Raw genomic sequence first — 14,330 nt, forward strand, 5'->3', positions numbered from 1 at the left:
CAGGTACTATTCTTCCTATATCCTTTGGGGAACAGGATACCGTGACCTAGAAATGATTAATTTATTCGTACAATTTCCATGCAAAAATTAAGTATGATTTTAGAACACTAGAACAACAGAAGTCTAAATCACAGAACTGTCTTGACTTATTAGTTTGCTTACAAACAACAGTGATGGGGCTTATCTCCAAGGGGGATGAGTCTGCCTACCGGGATGAGGTGGAGCGGTTGCTCTTGTGGTGCAGAGACAATAATCTGGTTCTCAACACCACTAAAACCAAGGAGTTTATGGTAGATTATAGGAGGAATAGATCAGCCCCTGATCATCAGCGGAGACTGTGTGGGGAGGGTGGCAAGCTTTAGGTTTCTGGGTGTTACCATAAAGGAGGACCTGACCTGGAATGCTCATGTTATAGCACTGGTTAAGAAGGCCCAGCAGAGATTATATTTCTTGAGACTTCTCAGGAAACAACAACTGAATGAAAAACTACTGGTGACCTTCTACCATTGCTCCATAGAGAGCATTCTAACCTATTGCATTTGTGTGTGGTTTGCCAGCTGCACAGTGGCAGATAGGAAAGCACTCCAGAGGGTCATTGACATCACCCAGAGGATTATTGATTATTGCCCCCCCCCATGAACTGTACAGTTTCCGCTGTCTTAGGAAAGTTCAAAACATTCTTAAAATCTTATCCTGGACATTCTTTTTTTGAACTATTATCATCTGGCAGACAGTAGAGGATAATAAAAACAAAGGCAAATAGGCTGAAAAATAGTTTTATCCTAGAGCTGTAACCATATTAAATTCTACTGTGTAGTGCAACATTGAAGTGCAATATTAGGGGCAGTGTAATGTTAAATAGAATGTGAAGGATGTTTGTATGTAATGTATATTCTTATTTGTGTTTTTTGCTTGTGTGTAGTGTGCGCTGTGGACAGCACGTACTGCAGTACTTGCAATTTTTTAATAAACATTTGCTGAACTTAACAGAAAGTATGGAAGTGAAAGCAGTTTGGTTAAAGTGGATAGAATTACAGGGCTAGAAACTGGGAGACAGAGTTCTAGTGCTGCCTTAGGCACAAATTAAGTTGTGCCTAATCCCTAGAAAGAAAGCCAAGGAAAATTGGTGCTGAAAGAACTGAGGGACTTGTCCATGTAGATTCCAGGAGTCCAGACTAACTCAAACACAAAATGGAAGTAATGCATAAGATGCAAAGCACTCTGCTTTGATGTTATTTTTACCCTCTTTAATGAGATTACTGGAACAATTTTATTTGGCAGACTCATATTCATGATTTTCACAAGTTAGTTGTTTGTAACTGGGATAACTATTAGCTAGAACATGTTTCTAAAGGTAAAGTTTCTAGTGCAGATTATGAGCTGCCAGTCATTTCTCTTGTTTACTTATCCTCAGAGAAACTACTTCCTCCTACTTGAGTAATAAAATTGAGGGAGGAGAAAATTGGGGCCAACTACTTTAATTTTCCAACACCATGCAATGATTCTGAGTAAACAGGGTTGATGGTTACTTCTCCAAGAAACATTCCCTCCAAATTATCCTGCTGTGCGAGATTCACATTGCATTGGCCAAGGAGAGAAGATTCACAGCAGGTGGATTAGTAGAAATGCGTATAGAAGCAACCACCAATCTTCAAGGAGTATTGGGAAATGAATAACTCTTCTTATGTTGCTATGCAAAGGGGCAATCTTCAAGACTATCATTGGGAAGACATGGCTTCTTTCCTACCTCCTAGTTATTTTATCAATAGCACAAGAATATTTTTAAAGTGTGGATATTATTAAAGTATGGATATTATTTCAAACCTGCACTAAAAATAGAATCTCAGATAATGCTGCATCAATGAATTCATAAAAATTTAAAATGGCATCAAAAGATTTGAGATTATTCATCAAAAATGTATTTAGGGTGTACTAGTGTCCCCAACAAGAATATTTGAAAGTATGGATATCAGATTTTCTATGTTGTAGATATAAAATTGAGGGTTCACTGAGCATGATCATTTGATATCTTTTGGAATGCCATAGTTAATTAGTGTTCATAAGTAGATTTATGGGGAAATGTTTAATTGTTAAATATTTTAATGAATTATATGCCTTTGGAATCTGTTTATCAGGAATATACTGATATACTGAAAAAAAGAGATTTTTCCAAATGTTAACAAATGGTTGTCACAAATGTTTGATCTATTTTGGAAAAAGTAATATTTTCTATTAATCAAAAGATGCAGTTTTAAAATCAGTTTTGGGAGACTCACTTTATACTATCAGTAGAAAATCTAAGAGAAGCTAAACTAAGAGAAGTAAATTTTCTTAGTAATTGTATCAAGGCTTTGTCATACTTTCATTGTAGACATTTTCTTAATTTTTCTGTATTGTTTTTTATACACAGAAATAAAATAGCTTTATTCAAACAGGCATTTACTAATAAAGTCTTTTAGGCTATATTTTAAAGTTTTTTGGGGATGACAGGTGTTTTGTACATTGACTCCTAGTGACTGCCTTACAGTTTTGCAAGATTTTTCAGAAGAAGTTTGTCATTGCCTCCTTCCTAGGCTCAAGGTCACCCAACTGGCTTTTGTACCTAAGGTGGCAGTAGAACTCGTGGTCTCCTGGTTTTTATCTTGATGCATTAACCACTCCTGTACACCAAACTGTCTCTCTTAGTTTTATTAGTCTTTATTATTTTATTTATTAATTATTATTTAATATGTGCCAGCTGTGCATCTCTTGTTTCAGTGATGTGAACAGAGTTAGCTGGAAAGATTTATTTCTAGGCGCGGTTGATATGGTTGCCAAGCTAGGTTTCTTGTTGAGATAGCGTGGCTCTGCTTCTCTTTTGGAGGAAGTTTTTGCCTCTGCTGGCCACCCAGCTGAGTTAAACATTTTGTAAGTGAAATGCTAGTTGGCAGCTTTGCAGCTTCTCCTTAGTAGCTCAGCCAAGTAAAAAGAGTTTAAATTGTTAAGTACAGATAACCCTCAGTTGGGACCAGAATTTCTGTTTCTAAGCAAAGCAATTATTAAATGAGTTACTTCTTTTTCGCCATGATTCTTAAACAAATTCCTACAATTAAATGAATCACACAGTCATTGAGTGAATCCAGTTTCCCCCATTGGGAAGGGCACAAATGGCGATCATGTGATCCTGGGATGCTGCAACTATTATAAATGAACACCAGTTGCCAAGCACCTAAATTTTGATAGAGGTGCTCTGATGGTTATAAATAAATAAATAAATGTGAGGACTGGTCATAAATCACTTTTTGTGCCACTGTAATTTTGAATGATCACTAAACAAATGGTTGTAAGTTAAGGATTACCTGTATTTTGTTTATTTCCACTTTTTAGACCTGACAAGGCGCATGCTATATGTCAAGTTAGTGGGTTTTCTCATATTATATTTTGTATAACTTTTATAGGGAATTTGGTGGTGATCTGATTTTTGTTATTCTAACAACTGAGGTAAGGATTGATTTTTGCTTTTTGATTTCAGCGTTTCAAGTCTGCAGAAATGAAGATAATCACAGATTTTCTTCATAGTGGTTCTGGAAGTTTGGGGCGTGAAAATAGTGATGGTATGAAAATGTGATCAGATTACTTGTGTGTAGGGGCAATGTTACATATTATCACTGGATTAGATTATGAAGTCTATATTGGAATCATTTGTTGATTTAACCTGAGAAGTATTAGGGTTAGAAATCAGTGCCAGATAATTTCACATTTCCATATAACTTGTTTTCATCCAAACAAAATACTAAGCGCCTGTGTGGGAGTCAGGCAGAAGAACATACTCAGACTGGGTGTCATAGAAACGAATTAATGGTTACCATGAATCTATTTTGAAATCACATTGACAGAACCTCCATTAATTTCTATTTTGAGCAGGTTTATGGGGTTTGGAGAAGGATGACATAGCAGAAGAACATACAAAGCTGACTTTGATCAAAGTAGAACTGAGACTGTATTCTTATATAAATATATTTACAGTTCTTTTGAATGATATATAGCATTCTTATTTGAATACTATTGCTTCCCTCCCACCCCCACATTTCTGACATTTAATAAGCAGAATGGAAAGATCTTTTCTGCCAAAAATAAAATACAAGATTACATTTCCGTCCAATATTTATTTATTGATTAAATTTATTGGCTGCCCACTTTACCACAATATGACAGAATATTGGACTTTTAATATGCAAGAAACCAATCCTAATACAGTTATTCCCTCAGTGAAGAGAAATACAGGTAGGCCTCGACTTAACAACCACAACTGAGCCCAAAATGTATGAGAAATTTATTGTGAGTTGTTCCCCATTTTACGACTTTTTTTGCCACATTTCTTAAGTGAATCACTGCAGTTTTTAAATTAGTAACATGGTTGTTAAGTGAATCTGGCTTCCCCATTGACTTTGCTTGTCAGAAGGTGACCCCGGGACACTGCAACCATCGTAAGTATGAACCAGTTGCCAAGCATCCAAATATAAATCACATGACCATGGGGATCCTGCCAGAGTCATAAGTGAAAAATGGCCATAAAGTCATTTTTTTCAGTGCTATTGTAACTTCGAACAGTCACTAAATGAACTGTTGTAAATCGAGGACTATCTGTAGCCAGGACATTAACACAGGCTTGGACAAAATAAATGAATATGGTTTACTTCAGAGAACAATACATTTTAACCAAATAAATTCCATACTTATACTGGAATGGAAATATGTAATCAGAATAGCTATCCTAACTGGTGGGTGCTCAGCTGGGGCCAGGAGGTGTTCCAGAAGTATAACCAGAAATTTTAAAAAATAGTCCAAAGGAAAGCCACAATATAGAAGAGCAGCACACAAGGATTATCCTAGTAACAGGAGTTATAGATTTCCTGCAAATCAGACAAAGAACTCAACAATAACATCCACATATCCTGCCATGAATTCTGAAGGTGAGATATTCCAGGACCCATCACCCAAAGCAGGTCGTCTTCCTTGGTTCATCATACATGTAAACATACAAAGCAACATCAAAGCTTCCCTGTTAGCTACAGTGGAACATCCAGCAGGGATACTGTTGTATTAATTACCAGAAATCCTGCAGACCCCCTTCAACTTCCCTTTTTACCCATATAAGATGAATTTGCCTGGAAGGACTCTTAGGACTCATGCTGATATTCTCCTAACTGGAACAGCACAAACATGTTCCATCTTCATTAAGCATGTTTTCACGATGCTGCCTTCTCCAACCGATCACTGAAGCCATTTAAATCTAATTTTCTTCAACACGGGTTTTTTTTTGCTATTAGTTTGATCTAGCGTGCTGCACTGACCATTGCCATACAGATCCAAGTATGATCTCCTTCCCTGAAATCACTGGGCACTAAGCTCCATGGATATTTTGGCCTGGGGTGTAAAGAAGAGACTGGACACCAGGCTTCTGCAGAGAATCCTGCTCCAGAACTGCTGTGTAATGCCTGACCAGTACTTTCTGAAACAATTGTCAGGTCTTACATATGCAAACCTAACACCTTTTCAAAGTCCAATTGACCCCTTCTTTAAAAGATCATGTGAAGTGTTAATACCACTTTACAATGCCTTGGTAAGGCCACACTTGGAATACTGCATCCAGTTTTGGTCACCGTGATGTAAAAAAGATGTTGAGACTTTAGAAAGAGTACAGAGAAGAGCACCAAAGATGATTAGGGGACTGGAGGCTAAAGCATATAAGGAACAGCTGCTGGAATTGGGTATGTCTAGTTTAATGAAGAGAAGGACGAGGGGGGACATGATAGCAGTGTTCCAATATCTCAGGAGTTGCCATAAAGAAGAGGGAGTCAAGCTATTCTCCAAAGCGCCTGAAGGCAGGACAAGAAGCAACAGATGGAAACTAATCAAAGAGAGAAACAATCTAGAACTAAGGAGAAATTTTCTGACAGAACAATTAACCAGTGGAACAACTTGCCTCCAGAAGCGGTGAATGCTCCAACACTGGAAGTTTTTAAGAAGAGACTGGACAGCCATTTGTCCGAAATGGTATAGGGTTTCCTGCCTGAGCAGGGGGTTGGACTAGATGACCTTCAAGGTCCCTTCCAACTTTACTATTATTATTATTATAAACAAAGATTTAGCTTTGTTTATTTGGCATATGGCACTGTTACATTAACCAGGAGAGTACAGTACTACTACAAAGTAGTTGTTTGGCTGCTGACGATTGCCAGTCCGTCCTGTTCATACTTGCGCAATATCCAGAGTGCACCCCAGGGGGCAGACCTCATTCTGCAGAGTTATCCTGGGCCTTCTCTCACCACCAATGTTACCTTGCAATCAGATGTCAAATCTGGGCAAGTCCAGCACTGGCAGGGGCCCGACTATCCACACGAAATGCCACCACGTTTCCCACCAAAGTGATACCTATTTATCTACCCACATGTAGCATGCTGTCGAAGTGCTAAGTGGACAGAAGCTCAGGCAAGTGACAGGAGCTCACTCCGCCATGCAGCGCTGGGACTCTGCCATGGAGCAAAAAACATCACTGAGCCACTGTGCCTCTACAGATTTAGCTATTTTATATTCAGCTATAAACTAGGAAAGAGATAGATGTTCCATCAGTAATATGTTGCTAAGCTTTATTAGTTTTATATTCAGCTGACAAGTTTTGTGTGGCTGCGTTTATCTGCTGTTTATACCACTTTTGTTATTTCTGAAAACTGACATACTGGCATAAACCTGTCAACACATCCAGGATCAGTACTTTATAACAGTGATGGCAAACCTTTTAGAGCCCGAGTGCCCAAACTGCAACCCAAAACCCACTTATTTATCACCGGGTGCCGGGTGGGCGTGGCCCACTGGGTGGGCATGGCTGTGGTCATGGCAGACTGGGTGGGTGTGGCCAAGGTGGGCATGGTCACCTCAATGTTGCTCATGGGGAGGGACGCCTGTGGGGGCCGGGCAGGATTAGGGGAGATCCAGGGGGTCTCTGGCAGGTGAGGCAGTGGGCAGGAGGCTCGTCCTGCGGGGTGAGGCAAGGCGAGGCAGGGCGGGGGTGCCATTGTCGCAGGGCAAGGTGAGGCAGGGGCCAGGGCGGCGGCTGCCTGACACCATTGGCCCCCGCACACAGAGGCCAGCGAGCACATGGGGGCCGACAGTGTCCGTCAGCTGGCCCCTCAATCAGCGCATTCTGGGGCTCCACAGCCCGCCGCCAGCAGTTCAGAGAAGCCGCCTCTGAGCTGGACGGCTGGCCAACAGCTGAGGAGGCGATACAGTGGATCATGCCCAGGAAAAGGAGAGCATGCGAGGCCAGGAGGATGGGATGGGGGGGAGGGAAACCAGCCATGCTGGGATGCATCCGGGCACGTGGGAGCTTGGCGAGTTAGCAGGCGGCTGGTTGAAGAGGGACAGTTGCCATCTCCAGGGCATGGTACACGTGCCCACAGAGAGGGCTCTGAGTGCCACCTCTGGCACACGTGCCATAGGTTCGCTACCACTGCTTTATAACTACTGTCTTCATAATGTTTTCATTTACGTATGCCATCCTTGTTGGGGAGAGGGGAATTTTCAATACTTTGTTCTAGTTTTGGTGGCAATAGTGCCTTGGTGAAAACTATGGGAAAATCACATTTGCATGATTTTGGAACTCTGGCATGTATGTTTTCCATTGTGGTCCACAGCTGCTTTGGGAACAGCCAAGTATAAGGACAGAGTTAGATACCTTGGTCCCTTCCTAAACTGCTGTGCAAAGGTAGTCGGGCAAACTGTCATTAGCAGGTAGAGATGGAGTTGCATAGAGCAAGGAGCATTAGGAGAGATCATTCCTGATTCATCTTGCACGCCTCAGCCACATCTATGGCCTGTCAGCTAGAGTTCCTTGGGTTTTGTGTCAGAAAAGTGCTGGACCCATATTCAGAAATAGCCTGATTGAAAGTGACATGCTCGAAGCATCTTCATACCTGTTAGTCTGGGAACATGATGAATTAAACCTGTTATTTTAAGCATGGAAAGAACAAAGCAAAAGCCAAACCAATCACTTTCCTTAACTTTTGTCACCTTAATGAGGTTCTCCTTTTTATGGCAGAATCAGAATTGGCAATGAGAGCATCCTAATTTATGCCAGCATACTTTTTTAAACTTTAGACTTTAACTTTCCCTTCAAGACAGGAGATTAGCACTTTAACATAGCCACTTGCCTTTGCTTTTAGTGTTTGTATTATCAAAATTGTTGATTGTTCTGCTACTAAGACTGGTGGATTAGAAAGTTATGGCATCGTTTTGCATGGTGTGATTTAACATCAACAACTTGGAAAATTATTCTTGTTATAAGTTTATTAAATTCCTTTGCGTTTGGGAAACATGTAGAAACTGCCACCAGTAGAATCCCTGAATCTTTTGCAGAGATATATACCATTTTTACATCATTTTCAGGGTGTTGTACTAACCAGTCTGGATTGGTATAAATTGTCATTCCGTTGTTGTAATGGCAACATAGTTTCCCCTCTTCACATCAGAGTATAGAATTCCTTCACAGAATGGGATGAAAACAGACACCACTTGTTTTATTTACCACTGATCAGCAGAGGGCAGAAACTGTACAGGAATTTTCCTGATTGTATCATTTGTCACTTATCTTAGCTATTGATAATGATAGCATTCAGAGTCTGAATTCTGCTGTAATATTTCATCTGGCTAAAATAATTCCTTCCTTGCTAGGTTTTTCAGTCAAAAGGCTGATGGCAATGTTAAGTTTTAATAAATAATGAAAGAACTTTAAGATCCATTAAGGCAATCATTGATCTCTTTCTCCTAGAATACTGAGAATGATGAGGTGCTTTCAAATGGGGTTCCTGGCACTATCTGTCATTGCTCTTCCACAATTAGCAGAAAGCTAAATTGCAACTGACTCCATAGATCAGAGATCCTGTGCATTTTGAAATCCACATCTTCTTCCGTTCTATATATAAAGTGGAAATAGAGTTGCAAGCAGGCGAGCTTTCAGCAATAATTATCACACCAAGTTCTCCTGAGGTCTTTAATGTCAGTAATTTCTTAACATCATTATAACACTGTTCTCTCACACACCTTTAATTGTTGCTATTGTTGTTGTTGTTGTTGTTGTTACAATTATTATTCTTATTGCCTACAGAATGGAGCTATAAAATTGCAAATATGCCTGTTTTAAGTATATAAACTGAACTACAAGTCCTGTGGATTTCATCTCTGAGCAAGATCTAATCAAACCGATCTTTCTATTTTCATATCTTGATGTAACTATTTTGCCACCCAGTCAAACGATTTGACAGCTCATTTCCTTTCTCTCCAACACCACTTTTATTATCCTCTCTACAGAGAGAGTAATTGTTTGCAGAACAGAACTTTCTCTGTTCATAGCACTGATGTCTTGTCAGCTTTGTGAGAGAGTTCAGATAGGAATCATTACCCAGATGAACTACTTCTACTTTATTGTAAGTTTACAATCAGGGATGGTCAACCTTGGCTCTTTTATGACTCGTGGACTTCAACTCCCAGAATTCCTGAGCCAGCTAAGCTGGCTCAGGAATTCTGGGAATTGAAGTCCACGAGTCATAAAAGAGCCAAGGTTGACTACCCCTGGTTTACATTAACAGAATCTTGCAAGTCTGAAAATGCATTTCTCTCCCATCACCTTTACAGTCCAAACAAACTATACAGAAGGTCCCTTGTGAGACCTTTGCCATACATTCCTCCTGTTCTGAGGGCTAAGCTGACCCTTATGTGACCATTTCCCTGGCTTGACTCTTCCCCTGTCTCCCCAGGTCATGCCCACGTGCCCACAAGTCTTTAAAAAACAGAAAAATTAGATTTCCAAACTCTCCAAGAATGCTTTGCTTTAAAGTAATCTATCACTTAAAGAGGAAAATAAAAATAGGGATTCCCGCGGTAGCATGGTGAGCTAAATCAGGGCTTTTCAACCTTTTCACCCATTGTACCACTTTTAGGATATGGCAACATCCGAGTACCACCAGTCGCCTAGCAAGGTGTCAAAAACTTGATGACCCAAAAAAGGAAAAAAGTGATAAAGTACAGGTAGTCCTCGACTTACAACAGTTCGCTTAGTGACTGTTCAAAGTTACAATGGCACTGAAAAAAGTGCCCCCGAGCCACAGCCGAGCAAGACACCTGCCTGCCCATCCGGCGGCTCTCTTCCTCCTGTCCGAGGTTTTCATTGTTTTGAGCATTTCTGTTGAGGATTGGAAACGAGGGTGGGGTAGGGGGGTGTTTGGTTTTTATTCCCCCCCCCTGCTGGGTGGTTGCAGCAGGTTTTGGTCACTTCACATGACCCTGGGACACTGTGACCGTCATAAATATGAATCAGTTGCCAAGCATCTGAATGTAAATCACAAGACCCTGGAGATGCTGCAACATTCCAGCTGATTGGCGCTTCTTCTGGGCTCAGCAGAAGCGCCAGGATCAGTGCCGAGCTCCAGCTGGAGCCTGGCGTTGATCCTGGCGCTTCCACTGAGCCCTGACAGCCCTGAAGAAGCGCTGATCCTGGCACTTCCGCTGAGCCCTGATAGCCCTGCAGCTCCAGCCATCTCTTGCTCAGGCTTGTGCGGTGCTGCCACCTGTTCAGCTCATTCCCCTCCCCCGCTACCACTTTTCTAGGATGGTCGCGTACCACCTGCCAGGTGCCAATGTACCACAGGTGGTACCCGTACCACTGGTTGAAACGCCCTGAGCTAAATGACCTTGAAGGAGCAGGTATGGCATAATGGCAGAGACCAGCAACTGAACACTTTGGATAAATTCAAGGATAGTTAGAACAATGGACTTGAAAATTAAATTTAAGATTATCTGTTATCATAGACAAACTGGATTCAAAAAAGATTATAGAACTGGAACAAGTTTTACTTGTCAAAGATGAGGCTAAATTGAAGGTGAATTTAAAAATGACAAGTTGTAAGAATGATATAGAAAAAGATGATAGACTGTATATACAAATGAAACCTGCTGATGATTTAATAAATTAAAAGTGATATAAAAAGAAACTAGAAGAGTGACTTAGATAATTTTCTTATTTGGGATTTACAAAAGAGATTTCTTAAAGTTTTCCAGGATTTTCTGAGAAGACAAAGACAAATAAAATCAAATTCTGGTACATCATTTAAAGGGATTAAAGATCAAGACAGTTAAAATAAAAAGGAAGGAATGTAAACTTGTTTTATTTGATCAAGGTTAAAAAAATATATGCTGTTGTTTCTGGTAACCCTTACAGGAGTTTTGCTGACCAGGAATGAATGACAAGGCTTTAAAGGTTTGGAAAAAGATACTTTTTTATTGTATTTGTAGGGAAAGTGATGAGACTTTATGAATTTGTTGATAGTTAAGAAATGATATATGAAAAGATGAAAAAAAATTGTTGCATTCTCAGAGAAGGTGATTAGCTACGGAAATTGTTTGTATTTGATATGATGAAGGGGAAAGTCATTTTATATCCAGCATTTCTTTTATTTTTCTTTACAATATTCTTTTCTATTTTTCTTTCTATTTTCTTTTCTGCAGTTTCTATCACCCTTTGTTCATTTTTTTTACTTTTTAACTTTGTTATGTCTTTTAACTTTATTTGCAAATGTTATTAAAATTATTATTTAAAAAGAAGAGAATAATAAAAATGGCATGGGAGGAGGGTCAAGTAAGCGTGCTTTGTCTCCCCTTCTAACCCCGTGGTGGCGAACCTATGGCCCGCTGGGTTTTATAAAACCTTTTGGCTTTAGGCCTCCACCGCCATGTGCAAAAAAAAAAAAGATTCAATCAATCAATCAATCAATTTCTCGCAGGAAAAAAAAAGATCTCGCAAAGTTGGAATTGATTGATTGAACTTTTTAGTCCCACCCAGTCTGCCGTTACCACCACAGCCACGCTCACCCAATAGGCCACGCCCACATGGCACCCGACGATACATAAGTGGGTTTTGGGTTGCAGTTTGGGCACTCGGTCTCTAAAAGGTTCATCATCACTGTCCTAACCAGTGGGGAATACAGAAGTGAACAATTAAATAGGATTAATTAACCTGGAGGGGTTTACTTATACTGTATCCTAGTTACTTCAATAGATGGAAAATTCTCTTTCAAGACAAATGATCTTTTCAGGACTGACCCCCACTCCACCGCCATCAGCATAACCACCCCCCAAAACATGAAACAGGAACAGTTTCTTTGTGTTCTGACTCATCCTCTGCTGGAGAAATGGATAATTTGATCTGCCTGGGAACTATATAATTAAAAAAACAAACACAACAAACTACGGCCTAGCACTTTGGATGCTGGCTGGATCGCTGCTAGTGGGAAGAAGGGGTCTTTTTCTTGCCAGCCACTTCAGAAGATAGCTCCTACTGCCTTACTGTTAGGCAGCTCTTGTCCATTTCACCCCTACTCATTTCGTTTAGCTACTACATTATGTCACCCAAAGAACTGTGAGGATTGAAAGACAGCATGGGTCCCCATTCAGATTAGGCCAGATCACCTTGGGTGTCTTTTATACTGGAAACAAGTGATAGGAGAAGGAACAATTAATCTTCTGGAAGTCTCTTGCTAAAACTAGAAGAAAAATTGAGAGCCAATTTGGGATAGTAGTTAAGACATCAGGCTAGAAACCTGGAGATAGTTCTAGTCCTGCCTTAGATACAACGTGTCTCTCAGCCTAGTCAATGAGAAAATACTTCTGAAGTCTTGCCAAGAAAATTGCAAGAACTAGTCTAGGAAGATGCCAGAAGTCAATTCTGAAATGAAGGCACTGAAAAGAAGAAGGAAAAGAACCAGATCTTCTATAATATTGTTAACACTATTAGCCACTCTGCTACTGGGGCTGTAACAGAAATAGCATACAGATAAAACAATATGATATAAGATACTCTTACACTGACCTCTTTGTTGTACAATATTCAGCTTAAACAAAGCGTAATCTGTTACTCAAATTTCATTGCTGTTTCCCCACATTCAGACTTGATTCTCTTTGTGCAAATTTTTTAAGCAAGAGGTAAATTTATATTTTGTTCTTATATACAGTGGTGGGATTCAGCCAGTTCACACCACTTCGGCAGAACCGGGAGCTAACTTTTAGTTGCCCAGGCCCAGAATGGACTTCCGGAAGCGGCATGCAGACAGAGAACCGGTTGTTCGCATATTTGAATCCCACCACTGCTTATATACATATATTAGCCCACATTTATATACATAATATGACTGGTTAAATTCTCATTGTGATAAAAAGTCTGGAAATTACGTGAATTAGAATTGAAAATGTAGATGAACAAGCTTACATTGTTTAAGAACTTTGGTGAAGCCTTGAACAAAAGCACTGGGTTGTTGTTTTTTTCAGAATTGGACAGATACTTTTAATTTCCTGAAAGCTAATATATAATAATATAAGCTAATAATCATCAATCGTAAAAAAATTCGCCAGATATAAACATTAACAGATAAAATCATTAACACAAGATGGCAAAGGAGAGAGCCAAACACATGGGGGGGGAGAGGTGGAGTCAAGTTTTAATTAATCAACCACCTTCAGTATGGAGCTCCCCCATTGGGTCCCCCAGCCATCTGGCAGAGCCAGGTCTTAAGGCTCTTAGAAAATGTCAAGAGGATGGGAGCCAAGAATGTTCTGCTGCTTGTAAGTTTGTAAGAACATTGTCCCAAGGATCAGCAAACACATTCCCGGCTATATTACCCTCTCTATGTTTTTCTTTGTTTCTTTCTTTTCTTTCTTTCTTTCTTTCTTTCTTTCTTTCTTTCTTTCTTTCTTTCTTTCTTTCTTTCTTTCTTTCCTTCCTTCCTTCCTTCCTTTCTTTTCTTTTATGAGGCACAATTAGAGAGGATGATGGCTGGAGATTGGAGCTTCACTTTTCAGCTAGCTCACCTGATAAAGCTTTAAATTGCATAAGTGATATTTGGGTAGGCAAGGACAGATGCCAAGAAAAGCAACTGAGAATGCCATGATAGTTTTGATTTGAGACTACAGTGGTAAAGTCTTCCATCTTATAATTTTAACAACCATTTCTAAACTTTTGCATTTAAAGGCAGCCATTCTACAGAATCTGAAGATGTTTCAGCAATTCGTAGGAGCTGAATTTCTACTGATACAAGAGTGGATAAGGGGGTGAGAAATGTGAAATTTACGCAAGCTCAAAATCTACGTGAGAATTTTTATAAGATGTTTTATAGATGGCACATGGATCCTGCAACTATGTCTCGCATTTATGAGAACTATGAATCCAAGTGCTGGAGGTGTGGACAACTAGATGCAACTTTTTTTCATATGTGGTGGACTTGCAAGGTTATTAAAGCCTTTTGGAT

This window comes from Protobothrops mucrosquamatus, unplaced genomic scaffold, assembly GCF_001527695.2.
Source record: "Protobothrops mucrosquamatus isolate PMUCROS unplaced genomic scaffold, P.Mucros_1.0 scaffold267, whole genome shotgun sequence".
NCBI lineage: Eukaryota > Metazoa > Chordata > Lepidosauria > Squamata > Viperidae > Protobothrops > Protobothrops mucrosquamatus.